The sequence below is a fragment of the Hyla sarda genome, unplaced genomic scaffold, assembly GCF_029499605.1.
Source record: "Hyla sarda isolate aHylSar1 unplaced genomic scaffold, aHylSar1.hap1 scaffold_649, whole genome shotgun sequence".
NCBI lineage: Eukaryota > Metazoa > Chordata > Amphibia > Anura > Hylidae > Hyla > Hyla sarda.
In genome coordinates this window covers 150,291-169,520 of record NW_026610664.1, presented here as the reverse complement: position 1 = coordinate 169,520, position 19,230 = coordinate 150,291, and the positions used below count along the sequence as shown (strand labels likewise).

The window sequence follows — 19,230 nt, the reverse complement described above, 5'->3', positions numbered from 1 at the left end:
AAACAAAAGGTGGTGCTGCTGCTGCTTCTGCTGCTTCTGCTTCTGCTTGTGTCTGGCCGCTGTTGGAGCGTCCAGGCACAGGACTTCTGCTGCTGCTGACTAAATGGCCTCCTTAATTGGATCATTTGAGTAGCCAGCACACCTGTGCAGGTAGGGCATGACATGATAGGCAGCTGCCTTGATAGCGGGTGGGTGCTGAATGTTCCTAATTGACAAAATAAGATTAATGCTTATGAAGAAATATAAAATCTCATCCCTTCCCCAATATCGCGCCACACCCCTACCCCTTAATTCCCTGGTTGAACTTGATGGACATATGTCTTTTTTCGACCGTACTAACTATGTAACTATGTAACATAACATGGGGGGGGGGGGGTCTCCTGGCTGTTCACACAGGTGTGTCATTGCTGTACATTGACCATGCATTGCTTCTGTGGTATTGCAAAGGCAAAGACAAATGCTTCCAGCCATCCATTGCACTAATGGATTGGTCATCAGCTGGCTGTCTATGTCCCGCATCAATATAGACCAAAGTACAGAGGGTTAGGCTATGCTATTGTGCACCTACCTGATGCATCAGAAGGTGCGAGGCCCTTGCTAAATTCTGTGCACAGACTTTGAGATCTATACTTTAGACTGTATCTAAACCTGCTCCAACATGGACTGACATTCTGGCCTACTTTCAGCCGATGCGACTTGTCTGTCGCTGAACAGTCGCTTTTTATGTATTCAGCACCTATGTATAATGTTGTAAAAATGCTCTAGAAGCTAAAGTCGCAGAAATGTCACACATATTTGGCCTGCAACTTTCTGTGCGACAAATTCAGACAGGAAAAATCAGTATAAATCCTTAGAAAATTATCCCCCAGTGTCTCCATCTGCTGGCGGTATTGAATAAGCATTGCTGCACTGATGGGGTATGCATTAGACGAAAAAAAAGAAGAAAAAGAAGAATAATACGCCCAGAAAAGAGGCGAAAAGGAGAAAAACGTAAAAAAAACGTGAAAAAAAAGGAAGAGGAAGAGAAGGGAAAAAAAGGTGGAAATGGGTTTAAAAGTGATTTCGGCGGAGAAATATATATATATATATATATATATATATATATATATATATATATATATATACGCGCACACACACACATATATATAAACGTATTCTCCGTTGAGATATTGCAGCCGCTGCTGTGTCCAGGCCCAGGAGCCTTAGCACTGTGCTGTGATGTCACTCAATACCACTGACATCACTAGGTGTAAACAACATCTCTCCTTTGCTGTGTATGTGACTATGGAGCTGTTTGGTGATGTCGTCTATTATGGCCTTCATAGAAGCAACAGGAGATTGTTGCATCCATCTAGAACCCTCAGAACTACAGTGCTATGATGTCACTCACTTCCACAGGCCTTGCAGAGTGTAAACAACAACAACCCAGCTTTGTTGTGTATGTAACCATAGGGATTTGTGATGTCACCTAGAACCTTCACAGCAGCGACAGCTTTATGAGGAGCATCAGCACTGCTCTGCCTGAGCAGAACCATCACCGCCATAGGTTGTCAAATAACCCGGGTTTAACCCACACAGGTAAGTCCAATGGGGTGCAGGCATGTCCTCTATGCTTACAGCTTCCCGTGGGTGTTGGTTTGATACCGTTTGGGGACAGCCAAGGAGGCATCTGCAGGCAACAAAGGTAGGTGTGTGCTTGTGTGTGTGTTTCCTATGCAGATCCTAAGCCCAGTGTCACATGCAAGTAGGAGGAGTAAGAAGGGTTCCTGGCAAATCCGGGTTATGGGTTGCATTTAAAAAGGCCCCGTGGGAGTGCAATGGGCCCCTGTCTTGCTGCTTAGCAATAATGGTATGGGTTTAGGTTCTGCTGTGTGTACTGGTGGTTGACTGCCCCCCAGCCCAGAGTGTGCATGGAAAATTGTCTGGCAGCCTCCCTGACAGCAAGCAGTGATAGTGCCCATGAAGGGCACCTTGTTGGGCCCGCCCCTTTCACGGTTATCGCTTCTCGGCCTTTTGGCTAAGATCAAGTGTAGTATCTGTTCTTATCAGTTTAATATCTGATACGTCCCCTATCTGGGGACCATATATTAAATGGATTTTTGAGAACGGGGGCCGATTTCGAAGCTTGCTTCCGTCGCCCTATGCATTGACCCGATATGGCAGTATCTTCGGGTACAGTGCACCACCCCCTTACAGGGTTAAAAAGAAAGATTCCTACTTTCATTGCTACCTGCTTGCTGGCTAGCCAGCTAGCCAGCCCTGTGGGCCTTGCTGCTGCTGCAGCCAAAAAACAAAAGGTGGTGCTGCTGCTGCTTCTGCTGCTTCTGCTTCTGCTTGTGTCTGGCCGCTGTTGGAGCGTCCAGGCACAGGACTTCTGCTGCTGCTGACTAAATGGCCTCCTTAATTGGATCATTTGAGTAGCCAGCACACCTGTGCAGGTAGGGCATGACATGATAGGCAGCTGCCTTGATAGCGGGTGGGTGCTGAATGTTCCTAATTGACAAAATAAGATTAATGCTTATGAAGAAATATAAAATCTCATCCCTTCCCCAATATCGCGCCACACCCCTACCCCTTAATTCCCTGGTTGAACTTGATGGACATATGTCTTTTTTCGACCGTACTAACTATGTAACTATGTAACATAACATGGGGGGGGGGGGGGGTCTCCTGGCTGTTCACACAGGTGTGTCATTGCTGTACATTGACCATGCATTGCTTCTGTGGTATTGCAAAGGCAAAGACAAATGCTTCCAGCCATCCATTGCACTAATGGATTGGTCATCAGCTGGCTGTCTATGTCCCGCATCAATATAGACCAAAGTACAGAGGGTTAGGCTATGCTATTGTGCACCTACCTGATGCATCAGAAGGTGCGAGGCCCTTGCTAAATTCTGTGCACAGACTTTGAGATCTATACTTTAGACTGTATCTAAACCTGCTCCAACATGGACTGACATTCTGGCCTACTTTCAGCCGATGCGACTTGTCTGTCGCTGAACAGTCGCTTTTTATGTATTCAGCACCTATGTATAATGTTGTAAAAATGCTCTAGAAGCTAAAGTCGCAGAAATGTCACACATATTTGGCCTGCAACTTTCTGTGCGACAAATTCAGACAGGAAAAATCAGTATAAATCCTTAGAAAATTATCCCCCAGTGTCTCCATCTGCTGGCGGTATTGAATAAGCATTGCTGCACTGATGGGGTATGCATTAGACGAAAAAAAAGAAGAAAAAGAAGAATAATACGCCCAGAAAAGAGGCGAAAAGGAGAAAAACGTAAAAAAACGTGAAAAAAAAGTAAGAGGAAGAGAAGGGAAAAAAAGGTGGAAATGGGTTTAAAAGTGATTTCGGCGGAGAATATATATATATATATATATATATATATATATATATATATATATATATATATATACGCGCACACACACACATATATATAAACGTATTCTCCGTTGAGATATTGCAGCCGCTGCTGTGTCCAGGCCCAGGAGCCTTAGCACTGTGCTGTGATGTCACTCAATACCACTGACATCACTAGGTGTAAACAACATCTCTCCTTTGCTGTGTATGTGACTATGGAGCTGTTTGGTGATGTCGTCTATTATGGCCTTCATAGAAGCAACAGGAGATTGTTGCATCCATCTAGAACCCTCAGAACTACAGTGCTATGATGTCACTCACTTCCACAGGCCTTGCAGAGTGTAAACAACAACAACCCAGCTTTGTTGTGTATGTAACCATAGGGATTTGTGATGTCACCTAGAACCTTCACAGCAGCGACAGCTTTATGAGGAGCATCAGCACTGCTCTGCCTGAGCAGAACCATCACCGCCATAGGTTGTCAAATAACCCGGGTTTAACCCACACAGGTAAGTCCAATGGGGTGCAGGCATGTCCTCTATGCTTACAGCTTCCCGTGGGTGTTGGTTTGATACCGTTTGGGGACAGCCAAGGAGGCATCTGCAGGCAACAAAGGTAGGTGTGTGCTTGTGTGTGTGTTTCCTATGCAGATCCTAAGCCCAGTGTCACATGCAAGTAGGAGGAGTAAGAAGGGTTCCTGGCAAATCCGGGTTATGGATTGCATTTAAAAAGGCCCCGTGGGAGTGCAATGGGCCCCTGTCTTGCTGCTTAGCAATAATGGTATGGGTTTAGGTTCTGCTGTGTGTACTGGTGGTTGACTGCCCCCCAGCCCAGAGTGTGCATGGAAAATTGTCTGGCAGCCTCCCTGACAGCAAGCAGTGATAGTGCCCATGAAGGGGACCTTGTTGGGCCCGCCCCTTTCACGGTTATCGCTTCTCGGCCTTTTGGCTAAGATCAAGTGTAGTATCTGCATTTGGTCTGGTCGGAAGGTGTCTGTGGTACCCCGCTTCTCGGCCTTGGGGGATTGTCTCTCCTTACGGAGGGACTTCACCCCCTTGCTGCTATTGGGGAGCGGGCTTAGTCCACGGACAACGGGTTGCGATCCCCCTGTCTCTGGGACCTTGTGTCTCAGAAGGCATTTTCGGTACGTTGAGCGTTACCTGTAGCTTCGGAAGCACCTAGGGTACCCCCGACCTCTGCCTTGGGTAAGGGTTCCGCTTTTATAGCGGGATTCCGAGCCCCTGCTGCTATTGGGGAAGGGGCTTAGTCCCTGGGTGTGGAAGATGCCGTTCTCCTGGGCTTTCCCCTCTGGGGAAATGTCGATGCGAAATACCATCCGCATAGAGGTGTCGGAGAGCCATCGTCAGTTGAAGAACCTCCGCTTCATTGCGGAGGTGATTCTTCTTGACTACTTCCGCCTCAATAGGGAGGACATCCTGTGTCTAAATGACCAGGAAAGCCGTGGCCTGTATACCGTCACCTTCACGGCCACGGCGTGTTGCGATAACATCTATGCAACCTTGTCTGGTGCGGACCAGAGGGACGATCGACTCGACGGTCTTTCGTTCCAGTTCCTCTATGGTGAGGAACATATACCGTTGGTGGTGGCTATGCACAGCCCTCATGTGACCACGGAGGATATAGCCACTTTTCTTCGGCGATACTGCGAAGAGGTGCGATTCGCAAACAAAATCTTGAACTCCGTGCGGTTCTGGAACGGCAAGAGGAAGTTCTGGGTCAAGCTCCGTAAGGATCCCGGTGGTATTGGGGGTCTTTGCCATCCGCCCCCAAATTTTGCCATCGGGAGAGTTCGGGGCTTCCTGTTCTATCCTCAAATGCCTATGTATTGCCGAAATTGCTTGAGGTTTGGCCACACCCAGGAGACCTGCGGCGCGGAGCGTGTGATTCGCTGCAATAGGTGTGGCCAAGAAGGTCACATAGCCTCAAGATGTAGCCATACGATAAGGTGCAACCTCTGCGGAGAGGAAAATCACGATTTTAATTCCTGTCCCCATAAAGCAAAAACTACGATGGGTGGGTCAAGGCTGGGCCCACCCAAAGAGGGGACAGGACAAAAGACGTCCTTTTTTAAGATGCCCAAACCCCAGATGGCAGGTACTGATGGGTCCAGGCCCAAGACCTCTGGTGCTCCATCGGGGGGCCCACCGGTGGTAGTGCTAGGGGGAGGCCATGGGGATTCCACGAAGCCCGGGCGGGTGATCGAGTTTACTGCCCGGGAAATTGAAAGACGTCGATCGACTTCCTACCTGGCTCAAGAGCCCGCCGAAACTTCTGAAGGGGGCTCACCTGTGGCGGGTGGCAGCCGACGGGCCTCGGTGGGGGCAAAAGTGGACCCAAAATTGCAGCATAAGCCAGGTACTGGCTTGGCCCAGGGTCGCCCTGCTCCGGACGAAGAGGCCCCGGTGAAAGCCCGCCGGAAGGGGAGCCAGGTGGCCAGGTCTGAGCCCGGTCCTGTTACTCCGCCTATACAGGACAGGGCCAAGAAGACAAGTGGCGCCAAACCAGGGTTTGCTGCCCCGCCAGCAGTGGACCCGGTGGGTAAAACTGGCCATCGTCGATCGATGGGGAAGTTGGAGCAACAGTCCTCAGCAACGCTTGCTGGGGAACAAGCGATGAAAACTTCCCAAGGTAGCGGCAAAGGTTCCGGAAAAGAGGCCTCACAGGCCCCTGTGCAGCAGTTCCAGTCGTCAAAAGATGAAAGAAGACGCAGATCCATCAGCCGGGGGCCAGAGATTACATCGAGTGAGAGCAACACAGAGGATATGGACAGCAGTGTGACATTTAAAAGACAAAGAGAAGAAGAAGAGGAAGACATTCAAAGGAAAGCGGCGTGCCGTAGTTCGGACGAGAGCGAGCTCAGGGTCGGGGCATCATCGATCTCAAGCTCCGACCCTCAGAACATCAAGGAGCTGATGACCCCGCAGGCGGGGGATGACGGTACGCAGCTTATTATTGACTTTGATTCTCCAAGCACGGACTCTCCATAAACTATGCCTATCCCTGTAAAAATTGCCTCACTCAATGTGAGGTCCTTAAAGAGCCCTGATCGCAGGGCTGCTTTATTTTCTTATCTAGAGACATGTGACTTTGACCTTTGCCTGCTACAAGAATGTGGAATCCCTAGTAAAATGGACTATAAAGACTTAAAAGAAGACTGGAAGCTGGGCCCATCCATATGGTCCGGTGCAAATGACTGTCGTTCTGTGGGTGTTGGGCTGCTCTGCCGAGGCCAGTCCTTTTCTATTCATACAGTAACTGAGATTGTGCCTGGCAGAGCTCTTTTAATTCATCTATATTTTAATGGACTTTTAATTCGTGTTTTAAATGTGTATGCCCCTCCTGATAAACAGGAGCGGGCAGAACTATTTGAAATTTTACCACTGTTTTGTGTTGGGTCTTCCCCCCTGCTGGTGGGAGGTGATTTTAACTGCATACGTGATGGGGAACACCGGCAGGGTGGGGATATTAATCGTAAAGACCGCACTTCTTACCTGCTTAAAAATTTTATTGATGATTTTAATTTGAAAGATTGCTGGAAGGATCTCTTGCCGGAGGACCCAGGCGCCACATGGTCCAATGGAAGAGTGAGCTCCAGAATCGATTTTATTTTTTCCTCTAGAGCTTTTAAACCCCTGAAATGCACGCTCGAGCAGAATATCTTCTCTGATCATAAGCTCCTCTTGGTGGGCCTGGAGCTAGAGGGGGAGCAAAAAGCAAAAAGGGGCCTCTGGAGATTAAACACCACACTCCTAGAGGACCCTGAGATAAAAGAGGAGTTTGTGCGGACCTACCAATGCTGGCAATCACAAAGAAAACCCCACGAGCCTATGCTGCACTGGTGGGAGGGCACCAAATCTAAAATCAGATTTTTTTTTATCAAAGCAGGTAAGAAGAAGGCAAAAATGGAAAAACAGTGGTTTTATGTTCTTAACATGCGTTTAAATGTACTTTTTAAATTGAAAGAAGCTGGTATGGATGTAGAAAATGATATTTTAAACCTTAAAACTGAAATAAAACATGCCATAGAAAAGAAAGGGAAACAAATCATTTTTAACTCACATGTGCAGCACCTGGAGGAGGGCGAGAAATGTTCCCGTTTCTTTTTTAAAAAAGTGATGAATAGGAGGGATATCATCCAAAACCTTGAGGGTGAATCCACTCCAAAAGGCATGTTAGATGCAGTTTTTAACTTCTACCAGCTTCTTTTTAATAAGAAAGATCTTAATCCATCCTTTTTAGAACATGTTCTTAATTCCCTTGATTTTAAGCTAGATGTTTTAGACCAGGAGGTTTTATCCCGTGATCTTAACTTAGATGAACTTTTATTTGTTTTTAAAAGTTTTTCTAGTGGGAAGGCCCCTGGGGAAGATGGTTTACCCATCGAATTTTATTTAGCTTTTTGGGATATTTTAAAGGATGATATGGTTTTATTGTATAAAGAAACTTTTATTGTTAATGAACTTCCCCCTTCCTGGAGGAGGGGGATTGTATCATTACTTTTTAAAAAGGGTGAAAAGGATATGCTAAAAAATTGGCGCCCCATCACACTTTTAAATGTCGATTATAAAGTTTTAGCCAAGTTATTAGCTGTCCGTTTTAAACCTTTTATTCATAAATTAATTCACCCAAATCAGGTTTGTGGGGTACCTGGAAGGTCTATAGCTGAATCCCTAAATATTTTAAGAGATGTTTTATGGTATTTTAAGGATAGAAATCAAACTGTAGCAATTTTATCCTTAGACTTTGAAAAAGCCTTTGATAGGGTCTCCCATGAATACCTGTTTTTAGTTCTTAAAAAGATGGCAGTGCCTGAAACGATTTTAAGCCGAATCATGCTTTTATACCGATCCTGTTTTAGTCAAGTCTCTGTTAATGGCTTTTTAACCAGCGGTGTTCCTCTTTTATCAGGTGTCAAACAGGGCTGCCCCCTGTCCCCACTCCTTTTTATTTGCGCAATCGAACCACTGATGGCCCTCCTCAGAAAAGACCGGGTAGTAAGAGGCGTACCGATACCTGGTGGAGGAGGGACCCATCTAAAGGTGTTGGGGTACATGGATGATGTCACCATACTGTGCCCGGACTCTCCATCCATGAGGGGGGCATTGAGGAACACCAGCTATTTCTGCGAGGTCTCTGGTTTTAAGCTAAACACAGATAAATGTGACTGTTTTTATATTGGCTCCTGGGATTCATCCATCACCCCAGGAGTCACAATGCAACAGGATCAAATTAAAGTTTTAGGTATTGTTTTTAACCAGGTCAATGATGGGAGCCCTAACTGGGATTCAGCTATAGCTAAGATGGAGAAGAAGATTTTAATGTGGAATCTTAGAAACCTTACCATGGAGGGGAAGATTTTAATAATAAAGATGGTTTTACTCCCTATTATGCTATACATTGCCATGGTATTTCCTCCATCTATTTTATACATTAAAAAAGTAACTAGAATTGTTTTTTCTTTTTTATGGGGTTCAAAAATGGAGAAATTAAAGCGTGATTTTATGTACAAAAGTAAAGATAATGGCGGGAAAGATGTTCCTAACCTTTTTACTTTCTTTTACATAAAGTATTTCTGTTTCTGTTTTAAAATTATTAAATCCGATGGCATTTTTAGCTGCTTTTTAAGGTACGCTGCGGGCATGGTTTTTAAAAGATGGTTGCGCATCCCTCTGAACGCTCCGGTGCTTCTGTGTCCCCCAAAACATTATGTGGTGTTGGAAAAGACAGTCAGGCTCCTAGGTCTCCAAGATTTGGAGCCTTACATACTGGGGGACCAGAGAAAGGTATCAAAGGTCCTCAGGCGGAGTGAGGTTACCCTGGCAGTGTCCAATTTCACACAGGCAAGATCCAAAAAGGTATGGCGGAACGTGTACGGGAAGTTTCTGGCGAATGTACACAGGGATCTTGCCTGGGCAATCGTCCACCAGTGCCTCCCTACTCGTGAGTTCCAGCACAGGCGAGGACTGGTGGCGAGAGCCAAGTGCCCGAGAGATGGCTGCGGAGTGGACGAAACGGTGCTGCACATATTTTGGAACTGCCCTTTTGCACGGGAGCTTTGGAGGAAGGTAGGCCCACTTTTGAAGTGGGCCTGCGGCCTAAAAGATTTTAATCACGAATGTGTCTTTTACGGTCTTTTTAACTGCCCCAATTTTAAACAGCAGATGATCTGCTGGATGATTATTAATTGTTTTAAAAATGCCATCTGGAAAGTTAGGAACATCTTACTTTTTAAACATGATTTTATTGATGTTAAAAACTGTATAAAGCTGGCCCTGAGTGAGATGTACATCTATTACCTAAGAGACAAGAAACAGTTGGGGGCCAGCGAGGCAGCATCCATGTGGTGTCTGCCTCTATGGAACGAAATAACAGTATAATCAGTTTTTATGACATTTGTATAATGTTTTATCCTGCCATTTTTATTTTTTCTCCTTTTATTACTGGTTTTATTATTTGTATTTTAAAACTTTTGTGAACCTTTTATTATTTTGCATTTTAAATTTTGTATGGTTTCTTATTTATTCAATAAAATTTTGTTGAAACCTTATCTGTTCTTATCAGTTTAATATCTGATACGTCCCCTATCTGGGGACCATATATTAAATGGATTTTTGAGAACGGGGGCCGATTTCGAAGCTTGCTTCCGTCGCCCTATGCATTGACCCGATATGGCAGTATCTTCGGGTACAGTGCACCACCCCCTTACAGGGTTAAAAAGAAAGATTCCTACTTTCATTGCTACCTGCTTGCTGGCTAGCCAGCTAGCTCGCCCTGTGGGCCTTGCTGCTGCTGCAGCCAAAAAACAAAAGGTGGTGCTGCTGCTGCTTCTGCTGCTTCTGCTTCTGCTTGTGTCTGGCCGCTGTTGGAGCGTCCAGGCACAGGACTTCTGCTGCTGCTGACTAAATGGCCTCCTTAATTGGATCATTTGAGTAGCCAGCACACCTGTGCAGGTAGGGCATGACATGATAGGCAGCTGCCTTGATAGCGGGTGGGTGCTGAATGTTCCTAATTGACAAAATAAGATTAATGCTTATGAAGAAATATAAAATCTCATCCCTTCCCCAATATCGCGCCACACCCCTACCCCTTAATTCCCTGGTTGAACTTGATGGACATATGTCTTTTTTCGACCGTACTAACTATGTAACTATGTAACATAACATGGGGGGGGGGTCTCCTGGCTGTTCACACAGGTGTGTCATTGCTGTACATTGACCATGCATTGCTTCTGTGGTATTGCAAAGGCAAAGACAAATGCTTCCAGCCATCCATTGCACTAATGGATTGGTCATCAGCTGGCTGTCTATGTCCCGCATCAATATAGACCAAAGTACAGAGGGTTAGGCTATGCTATTGTGCACCTACCTGATGCATCAGAAGGTGCGAGGCCCTTGCTAAATTCTGTGCACAGACTTTGAGATCTATGCTTTAGACTGTATCTAAACCTGCTCCAACATGGACTGACATTCTGGCCTACTTTCAGCCGATGCGACTTGTCTGTCGCTGAACAGTCGCTTTTTATGTATTCAGCACCTATGTATAATGTTGTAAAAATGCTCTAGAAGCTAAAGTCGCAGAAATGTCACACATATTTGGCCTGCAACTTTCTGTGCGACAAATTCAGACAGGAAAAATCAGTATAAATCCTTAGAAAATTATCCCCCAGTGTCTCCATCTGCTGGCGGTATTGAATAAGCATTGCTGCACTGATGGGGTATGCATTAGACGAAAAAAAAGAAGAAAAAGAAGAATAATACGCCCAGAAAAGAGGCGAAAAGGAGAAAAACGTAAAAAAAACGTGAAAAAAAAGTAAGAGGAAGAGAAGGGAAAAAAAGGTGGAAATGGGTTTAAAAGTGATTTCGGCGGAGAAATATATATATATATATATATATATATATATATACGCGCACACACACACATATATATAAACGTATTCTCCGTTGAGATATTGCAGCCGCTGCTGTGTCCAGGCCCAGGAGCCTTAGCACTGTGCTGTGATGTCACTCAATACCACTGACATCACTAGGTGTAAACAACATCTCTCCTTTGCTGTGTATGTGACTATGGAGCTGTTTGGTGATGTCGTCTATTATGGCCTTCATAGAAGCAACAGGAGATTGTTGCATCCATCTAGAACCCTCAGAACTACAGTGCTATGATGTCACTCACTTCCACAGGCCTTGCAGAGTGTAAACAACAACAACCCAGCTTTGTTGTGTATGTAACCATAGGGATTTGTGATGTCACCTAGAACATTCACAGCAGCGACAGCTTTATGAGGAGCATCAGCACTGCTCTGCCTGAGCAGAACCATCACCGCCATAGGTTGTCAAATAACCCGGGTTTAACCCACACAGGTAAGTCCAATGGGGTGCAGGCATGTCCTCTATGCTTACAGCTTCCCGTGGGTGTTGGTTTGATACCGTTTGGGGACAGCCAAGGAGGCATCTGCAGGCAACAAAGGTAGGTGTGTGCTTGTGTGTGTGTTTCCTATGCAGATCCTAAGCCCAGTGTCACATGCAAGTAGGAGGAGTAAGAAGGGTTCCTGGCAAATCCGGGTTATGGATTGCATTTAAAAAGGCCCCGTGGGAGTGCAATGGGCCCCTGTCTTGCTGCTTAGCAATAATGGTATGGGTTTAGGTTCTGCTGTGTGTACTGGTGGTTGACTGCCCCCCAGCCCAGAGTGTGCATGGAAAATTGTCTGGCAGCCTCCCTGACAGCAAGCAGTGATAGTGCCCATGAAGGGCACCTTGTTGGGCCCGCCCCTTTCACGGTTATCGCTTCTCGGCCTTTTGGCTAAGATCAAGTGTAGTATCTGTTCTTATCAGTTTAATATCTGATACGTCCCCTATCTGGGGACCATATATTAAATGGATTTTTGAGAACGGGGGCCGATTTCGAAGCTTGCTTCCGTCGCCCTATGCATTGACCCGATATGGCAGTATCTTCGGGTACAGTGCACCACCCCCTTACAGGGTTAAAAAGAAAGATTCCTACTTTCATTGCTACCTGCTTGCTGGCTAGCCAGCTAGCCAGCCCTGTGGGCCTTGCTGCTGCTGCAGCCAAAAAACAAAAGGTGGTGCTGCTGCTGCTTCTGCTGCTTCTGCTTCTGCTTGTGTCTGGCCGCTGTTGGAGCGTCCAGGCACAGGACTTCTGCTGCTGCTGACTAAATGGCCTCCTTAATTGGATCATTTGAGTAGCCAGCACACCTGTGCAGGTAGGGCATGACATGATAGGCAGCTGCCTTGATAGCGGGTGGGTGCTGAATGTTCCTAATTGACAAAATAAGATTAATGCTTATGAAGAAATATAAAATCTCATCCCTTCCCCAATATCGCGCCACACCCCTACCCCTTAATTCCCTGGTTGAACTTGATGGACATATGTCTTTTTTCGACCGTACTAACTATGTAACTATGTAACATAACATGGGGGGGGGGGGGTCTCCTGGCTGTTCACACAGGTGTGTCATTGCTGTACATTGACCATGCATTGCTTCTGTGGTATTGCAAAGGCAAAGACAAATGCTTCCAGCCATCCATTGCACTAATGGATTGGTCATCAGCTGGCTGTCTATGTCCCGCATCAATATAGACCAAAGTACAGAGGGTTAGGCTATGCTATTGTGCACCTACCTGATGCATCAGAAGGTGCGAGGCCCTTGCTAAATTCTGTGCACAGACTTTGAGATCTATACTTTAGACTGTATCTAAACCTGCTCCAACATGGACTGACATTCTGGCCTACTTTCAGCCGATGCGACTTGTCTGTCGCTGAACAGTCGCTTTTTATGTATTCAGCACCTATGTATAATGTTGTAAAAATGCTCTAGAAGCTAAAGTCGCAGAAATGTCACACATATTTGGCCTGCAACTTTCTGTGCGACAAATTCAGACAGGAAAAATCAGTATAAATCCTTAGAAAATTATCCCCCAGTGTCTCCATCTGCTGGCGGTATTGAATAAGCATTGCTGCACTGATGGGGTATGCATTAGACGAAAAAAAAGAAGAAAAAGAAGAATAATACGCCCAGAAAAGAGGCGAAAAGGAGAAAAATGTAAAAAAACGTGAAAAAAAAGTAAGAGGAAGAGAAGGGAAAAAAAGGTGGAAATGGGTTTAAAAGTGATTTCGGCGGAGAAATATATATATATATATATATATACGCGCACACACACACATATATATAAACGTATTCTCTGTTGAGATATTGCAGCCGCTGCTGTGTCCAGGCCCAGGAGCCTTAGCACTGTGCTGTGATGTCACTCAAAACCAGTGACATCACTAGGTGTAAACAACATCTCTCCTTTGCTGTGTATGTGACTATGGAGCTGTTTGGTGATGTCGTCTATTATGGCCTTCATAGAAGCAACAGGAGATTGTTGCATCCATCTAGAACCCTCAGAACTACAGTGCTATGATGTCACTCACTTCCACAGGCCTTGCAGAGTGTAAACAACAACAACCCAGCTTTGTTGTGTATGTAACCATAGGGATTTGTGATGTCACCTAGAACCTTCACAGCAGCGACAGCTTTATGAGGAGCATCAGCACTGCTCTGCCTGAGCAGAACCATCACCGCCATAGGTTGTCAAATAACCCGGGTTTAACCCACACAGGTAAGTCCAATGGGGTGCAGGCATGTCCTCTATGCTTACAGCTTCCCGTGGGTGTTGGTTTGATACCGTTTGGGGACAGCCAAGGAGGCATCTGCAGGCAACAAAGGTAGGTGTGTGCTTGTGTGTGTGTTTCCTATGCAGATCCTAAGCCCAGTGTCACATGCAAGTAGGAGGAGTAAGAAGGGTTCCTGGCAAATCCGGGTTATGGATTGCATTTAAAAAGGCCCCGTGGGAGTGCAATGGGCCCCTGTCTTGCTGCTTAGCAATAATGGTATGGGTTTAGGTTCTGCTGTGTGTACTGGTGGTTGACTGCCCCCCAGCCCAGAGTGTGCATGGAAAATTGTCTGGCAGCCTCCCTGACAGCAAGCAGTGATAGTGCCCATGAAGGGCACCTTGTTGGGCCCGCCCCTTTCACGGTTATCGCTTCTCGGCCTTTTGGCTAAGATCAAGTGTAGTATCTGTTCTTATCAGTTTAATCTCTGATACGTCCCCTATCTGGGGACCATATATTAAATGGATTTTTGAGAACGGGGGCCGATTTCGAAGCTTGCTTCCGTCGCCCTATGCATTGACCCGATATGGCAGTATCTTCGGGTACAGTGCACCACCCCCTTACAGGGTTAAAAAGAAAGATTCCTACTTTCATTGCTACCTGCTTGCTGGCTAGCCAGCTAGCCAGCCCTGTGGGCCTTGCTGCTGCTGCAGCCAAAAAACAAAAGGTGGTGCTGCTGCTGCTTCTGCTGCTTCTGCTTCTGCTTGTGTCTGGCCGCTGTTGGAGCGTCCAGGCACAGGACTTCTGCTGCTGCTGACTAAATGGCCTCCTTAATTGGATCATTTGAGTAGCCAGCACACCTGTGCAGGTAGGGCATGACATGATAGGCAGCTGCCTTGATAGCGGGTGGGTGCTGAATGTTCCTAATTGACAAAATAAGATTAATGCTTATGAAGAAATATAAAATCTCATCCCTTCCCCAATATCGCGCCACACCCCTACCCCTTAATTCCCTGGTTGAACTTGATGGACATATGTCTTTTTTCGACCGTACTAACTATGTAACTATGTAACATAACATGGGGGGGGGGGGGGTCTCCTGGCTGTTCACACAGGTGTGTCATTGCTGTACATTGACCATGCATTGCTTCTGTGGTATTGCAAAGGCAAAGACAAATGCTTCCAGCCATCCATTGCACTAATGGATTGGTCATCAGCTGGCTGTCTATGTCCCGCATCAATATAGACCAAAGTACAGAGGGTTAGGCTATGCTATTGTGCACCTACCTGATGCATCAGAAGGTGCGAGGCCCTTGCTAAATTCTGTGCACAGACTTTGAGATCTATACTTTAGACTGTATCTAAACCTGCTCCAACATGGACTGACATTCTGGCCTACTTTCAGCCGATGCGACTTGTCTGTCGCTGAACAGTCGCTTTTTATGTATTCAGCACCTATGTATAATGTTGTAAAAATGCTCTAGAAGCTAAAGTCGCAGAAATGTCACACATATTTGGCCTGCAACTTTCTGTGCGACAAATTCAGACAGGAAAAATCAGTATAAATCCTTAGAAAATTATCCCCCAGTGTCTCCATCTGCTGGCGGTATTGAATAAGCATTGCTGCACTGATGGGGTATGCATTAGACGAAAAAAAAGAAGAAAAAGAAGAATAATACGCCCAGAAAAGAGGCGAAAAGGAGAAAAACGTAAAAAAACGTGAAAAAAAAGTAAGAGGAAGAGAAGGGAAAAAAAGGTGGAAATGGGTTTAAAAGTGATTTCGGCGGAGAAATATATATATATATATATATATATATATATATATATATATATATATACGCGCACACACACACATATATATAAACGTATTCTCCGTTGAGATATTGCAGCCGCTGCTGTGTCCAGGCCCAGGAGCCTTAGCACTGTGCTGTGATGTCACTCAATACCACTGACATCACTAGGTGTAAACAACATCTCTCCTTTGCTGTGTATGTGACTATGGAGCTGTTTGGTGATGTCGTCTATTATGGCCTTCATAGAAGCAACAGGAGATTGTTGCATCCATCTAGAACCCTCAGAACTACAGTGCTATGATGTCACTCACTTCCACAGGCCTTGCAGAGTGTAAACAACAACAACCCAGCTTTGTTGTGTATGTAACCATAGGGATTTGTGATGTCACCTAGAACCTTCACAGCAGCGACAGCTTTATGAGGAGCATCAGCACTGCTCTGCCTGAGCAGAACCATCACCGCCATAGGTTGTCAAATAACCCGGGTTTAACCCACACAGGTAAGTCCAATGGGGTGCAGGCATGTCCTCTATGCTTACAGCTTCCCGTGGGTGTTGGTTTGATACCGTTTGGGGACAGCCAAGGAGGCATCTGCAGGCAACAAAGGTAGGTGTGTGCTTGTGTGTGTGTTTCCTATGCAGATCCTAAGCCCAGTGTCACATGCAAGTAGGAGGAGTAAGAAGGGTTCCTGGCAAATCCGGGTTATGGATTGCATTTAAAAAGGCCCCATGGGAGTGCAATGGGCCCCTGTCTTGCTGCTTAGCAATAATGGTATGGGTTTAGGTTCTGCTGTGTGTACTGGTGGTTGACTGCCCCCCAGCCCAGAGTGTGCATGGAAAATTGTCTGGCAGCCTCCCTGACAGCAAGCAGTGATAGTGCCCATGAAGGGCACCTTGTTGGGCCCGCCCCTTTCACGGTTATCGCTTCTCTGCCTTTTGGCTAAGATCAAGTGTAGTATCTGTTCTTATCAGTTTAATATCTGATACGTCCCCTATCTGGGGACCATATATTAAATGGATTTTTGAGAACGGGGGCCGATTTCGAAGCTTGCTTCCGTCGCCCTATGCATTGACCCGATATGGCAGTATCTTCGGGTACAGTGCACCACCCCCTTACAGGGTTAAAAAGAAAGATTCCTACTTTCATTGCTACCTGCTTGCTGGCTAGCCAGCTAGCCAGCCCTGTGGGCCTTGCTGCTGCTGCAGCCAAAAAACAAAAGGTGGTGCTGCTGCTGCTTCTGCTGCTTCTGCTTGTGTCTGGCCGCTGTTGGAGCGTCCAGGCACAGGACTTCTGCTGCTGCTGACTAAATGGCCTCCTTAATTGGATCATTTGAGTAGCCAGCACACCTGTGCAGGTAGGGCATGACATGATAGGCAGCTGCCTTGATAGCGGGTGGGTGCTGAATGTTCCTAATTGACAAAATAAGATTAATGCTTATGAAGAAATATAAAATCTCATCCCTTCCCCAATATCGCGCCACACCCCTACCCCTTAATTCCCTGGTTGAACTTGATGGACATATGTCTTTTTTCGACCGTACTAACTATGTAACTATGTAACATAACATGGGGGGGGGGGGAGTCTCCTGGCTGTTCACACAGGTGTGTCATTGCTGTACATTGACCATGCATTGCTTCTGTGGTATTGCAAAGGCAAAGACAAATGCTTCCAGCCATCCATTGCACTAATGGATTGGTCATCAGCTGGCTGTCTATGTCCCGCATCAATATAGACCAAAGTACAGAGGGTTAGGCTATGCTATTGTGCACCTACCTGATGCATCAGAAGGTGCGAGGCCCTTGCTAAATTCTGTGCACAGACTTTGAGATCTATACTTTAGACTGTATCTAAACCTGCTCCAACATGGACTGACATTCTGGCCTACTTTCAGCCGATGCGACTTGTCTGTCGCTGAACAGTCGCTTTTTATGTATTCAGCACCTATGTATAATGTTGTAAAAATGCTCTAGAAGCTAAAGTCGCAGAAATGTCACACATATTTGGCCTGCAACTTTCTGTGCGACAAATTCAGACAGGAAAAATCAGTATAAATCCTTAGAAAATTATCCCCCAGTGTCTCCATCTGCTGGCGGTATTGAATAAGCATTGCTGCACTGATGGGGTATGCATTAGACGAAAAAAAAGAAGAAAAAGAAGAATAATACGCCCAGAAAAGAGGCGAAAAGGAGAAAAACGTAAAAAAAACGTGAAAAAAAAGTAAGAGGAAGAGAAGGGAAAAAAAGGTGGAAATGGGTTTAAAAGTGATTTCGGCGGAGAATATATATATATATATATATATATATATATATATATATATACGCGCACACACACACATATATATAAACGTATTCTCCGTTGAGATATTGCAGCCGCTGCTGTGTCCAGGCCCAGGAGCCTTAGCACTGTGCTGTGATGTCACTCAATACCACTGACATCACTAGGTGTAAACAACATCTCTCCTTTGCTGTGTATGTGACTATGGAGCTGTTTGGTGATGTCGTCTATTATGGCCTTCATAGAAGCAACAGGAGATTGTTGCATCCATCTAGAACCCTCAGAACTACAGTGCTATGATGTCACTCACTTCCACAGGCCTTGCAGAGTGTAAACAACAACAACCCAGCTTTGTTGTGTATGTAACCATAGGGATTTGTGATGTCACCTAGAACATTCACAGCAGCGACAGCTTTATGAGGAGCATCAGCACTGCTCTGCCTGAGCAGAACCATCACCGCCATAGGTTGTCAAATAACCCGGGTTTAACCCACACAGGTAAGTCCAATGGGGTGCAGGCATGTCCTCTATGCTTACAGCTTCCCGTGGGTGTTGGTTTGATACCGTTTGGGGACAGCCAAGGAGGCATCTGCAGGCAACAAAGGTAGGTGTGTGCTTGTGTGTGTGTTTCCTATGCAGATCCTAAGCCCAGTGTCACATGCAAGTAGGAGGAGTAAGAAGGGTTCCTGGCAAATCCGGGTTATGGATTGCATTTAAAAAGGCCCCGTGGGAGTGCAATGGGCCCCTGTCTTGCTGCTTAGCAATAATGGTATGGGTTTAGGTTCTGCTGTGTGTACTGGTGGTTGACTGCCCCCCAGCCCAGAGTGTGCATGGAAAATTGTCTGGCAGCCTCCCTGACAGCAAGCAGTGATAGTGCCCATGAAGGGCACCTTGTTGGGCCCGCCCCTTTCACGGTTATCGCTTCTCGGCCTTTTGGCTAAGATCAAGTGTAGTATCTGTTCTTATCAGTTTAATATCTGATACGTCCCCTATCTGGGGACCATATATTAAATGGATTTTTGAGAACGGGGGCCGATTTCGAAGCTTGCTTCCGTCGCCCTATGCATTGACCCGATATGGAAGTATCTTCGGGTACAGTGCACCACCCCCTTACAGGGTTAAAAAGAAAGATTCCTACTTTCATTGCTACCTGCTTGCTGGCTAGCCAGCTAGC

At 46.0% G+C, this 19,230-nt stretch overlaps 6 non-coding genes and 1 pseudogene across 6 annotated transcripts; all 7 read left to right on the top strand.

Annotated features, from left to right (window-relative positions):
* The first annotated feature begins 1,997 nt into the window (after positions 1-1,997).
* Positions 1,998-2,188, top strand: LOC130342392 (U2 spliceosomal RNA). The gene has a single exon (XR_008882046.1). It is a non-coding gene; the product is annotated as a U2 spliceosomal RNA (small nuclear RNA).
* Positions 2,189-4,289: 2,101 nt separating this feature from the next.
* On the top strand, positions 4,290-4,507 carry LOC130342352 (U2 spliceosomal RNA; annotated as a pseudogene).
* A 5,389-nt stretch (positions 4,508-9,896) lies between these two features.
* On the top strand, positions 9,897-10,082 carry LOC130342344 (U2 spliceosomal RNA). The gene has a single exon (XR_008882006.1). It is a non-coding gene; the product is annotated as a U2 spliceosomal RNA (small nuclear RNA).
* A 2,076-nt stretch (positions 10,083-12,158) lies between these two features.
* On the top strand, positions 12,159-12,349 carry LOC130342391 (U2 spliceosomal RNA). The gene has a single exon (XR_008882045.1). It is a non-coding gene; the product is annotated as a U2 spliceosomal RNA (small nuclear RNA).
* A 2,068-nt stretch (positions 12,350-14,417) lies between these two features.
* LOC130342333 (U2 spliceosomal RNA) lies at positions 14,418-14,608 on the top strand. Its single transcript, XR_008881997.1, has one exon. It is a non-coding gene; the product is annotated as a U2 spliceosomal RNA (small nuclear RNA).
* A 2,093-nt stretch (positions 14,609-16,701) lies between these two features.
* LOC130342330 (U2 spliceosomal RNA) lies at positions 16,702-16,892 on the top strand. Its single transcript, XR_008881994.1, has one exon. It is a non-coding gene; the product is annotated as a U2 spliceosomal RNA (small nuclear RNA).
* A 2,081-nt stretch (positions 16,893-18,973) lies between these two features.
* On the top strand, positions 18,974-19,164 carry LOC130342339 (U2 spliceosomal RNA). The gene has a single exon (XR_008882002.1). It is a non-coding gene; the product is annotated as a U2 spliceosomal RNA (small nuclear RNA).
* The last annotated feature ends 66 nt before the right edge of the window (positions 19,165-19,230 follow it).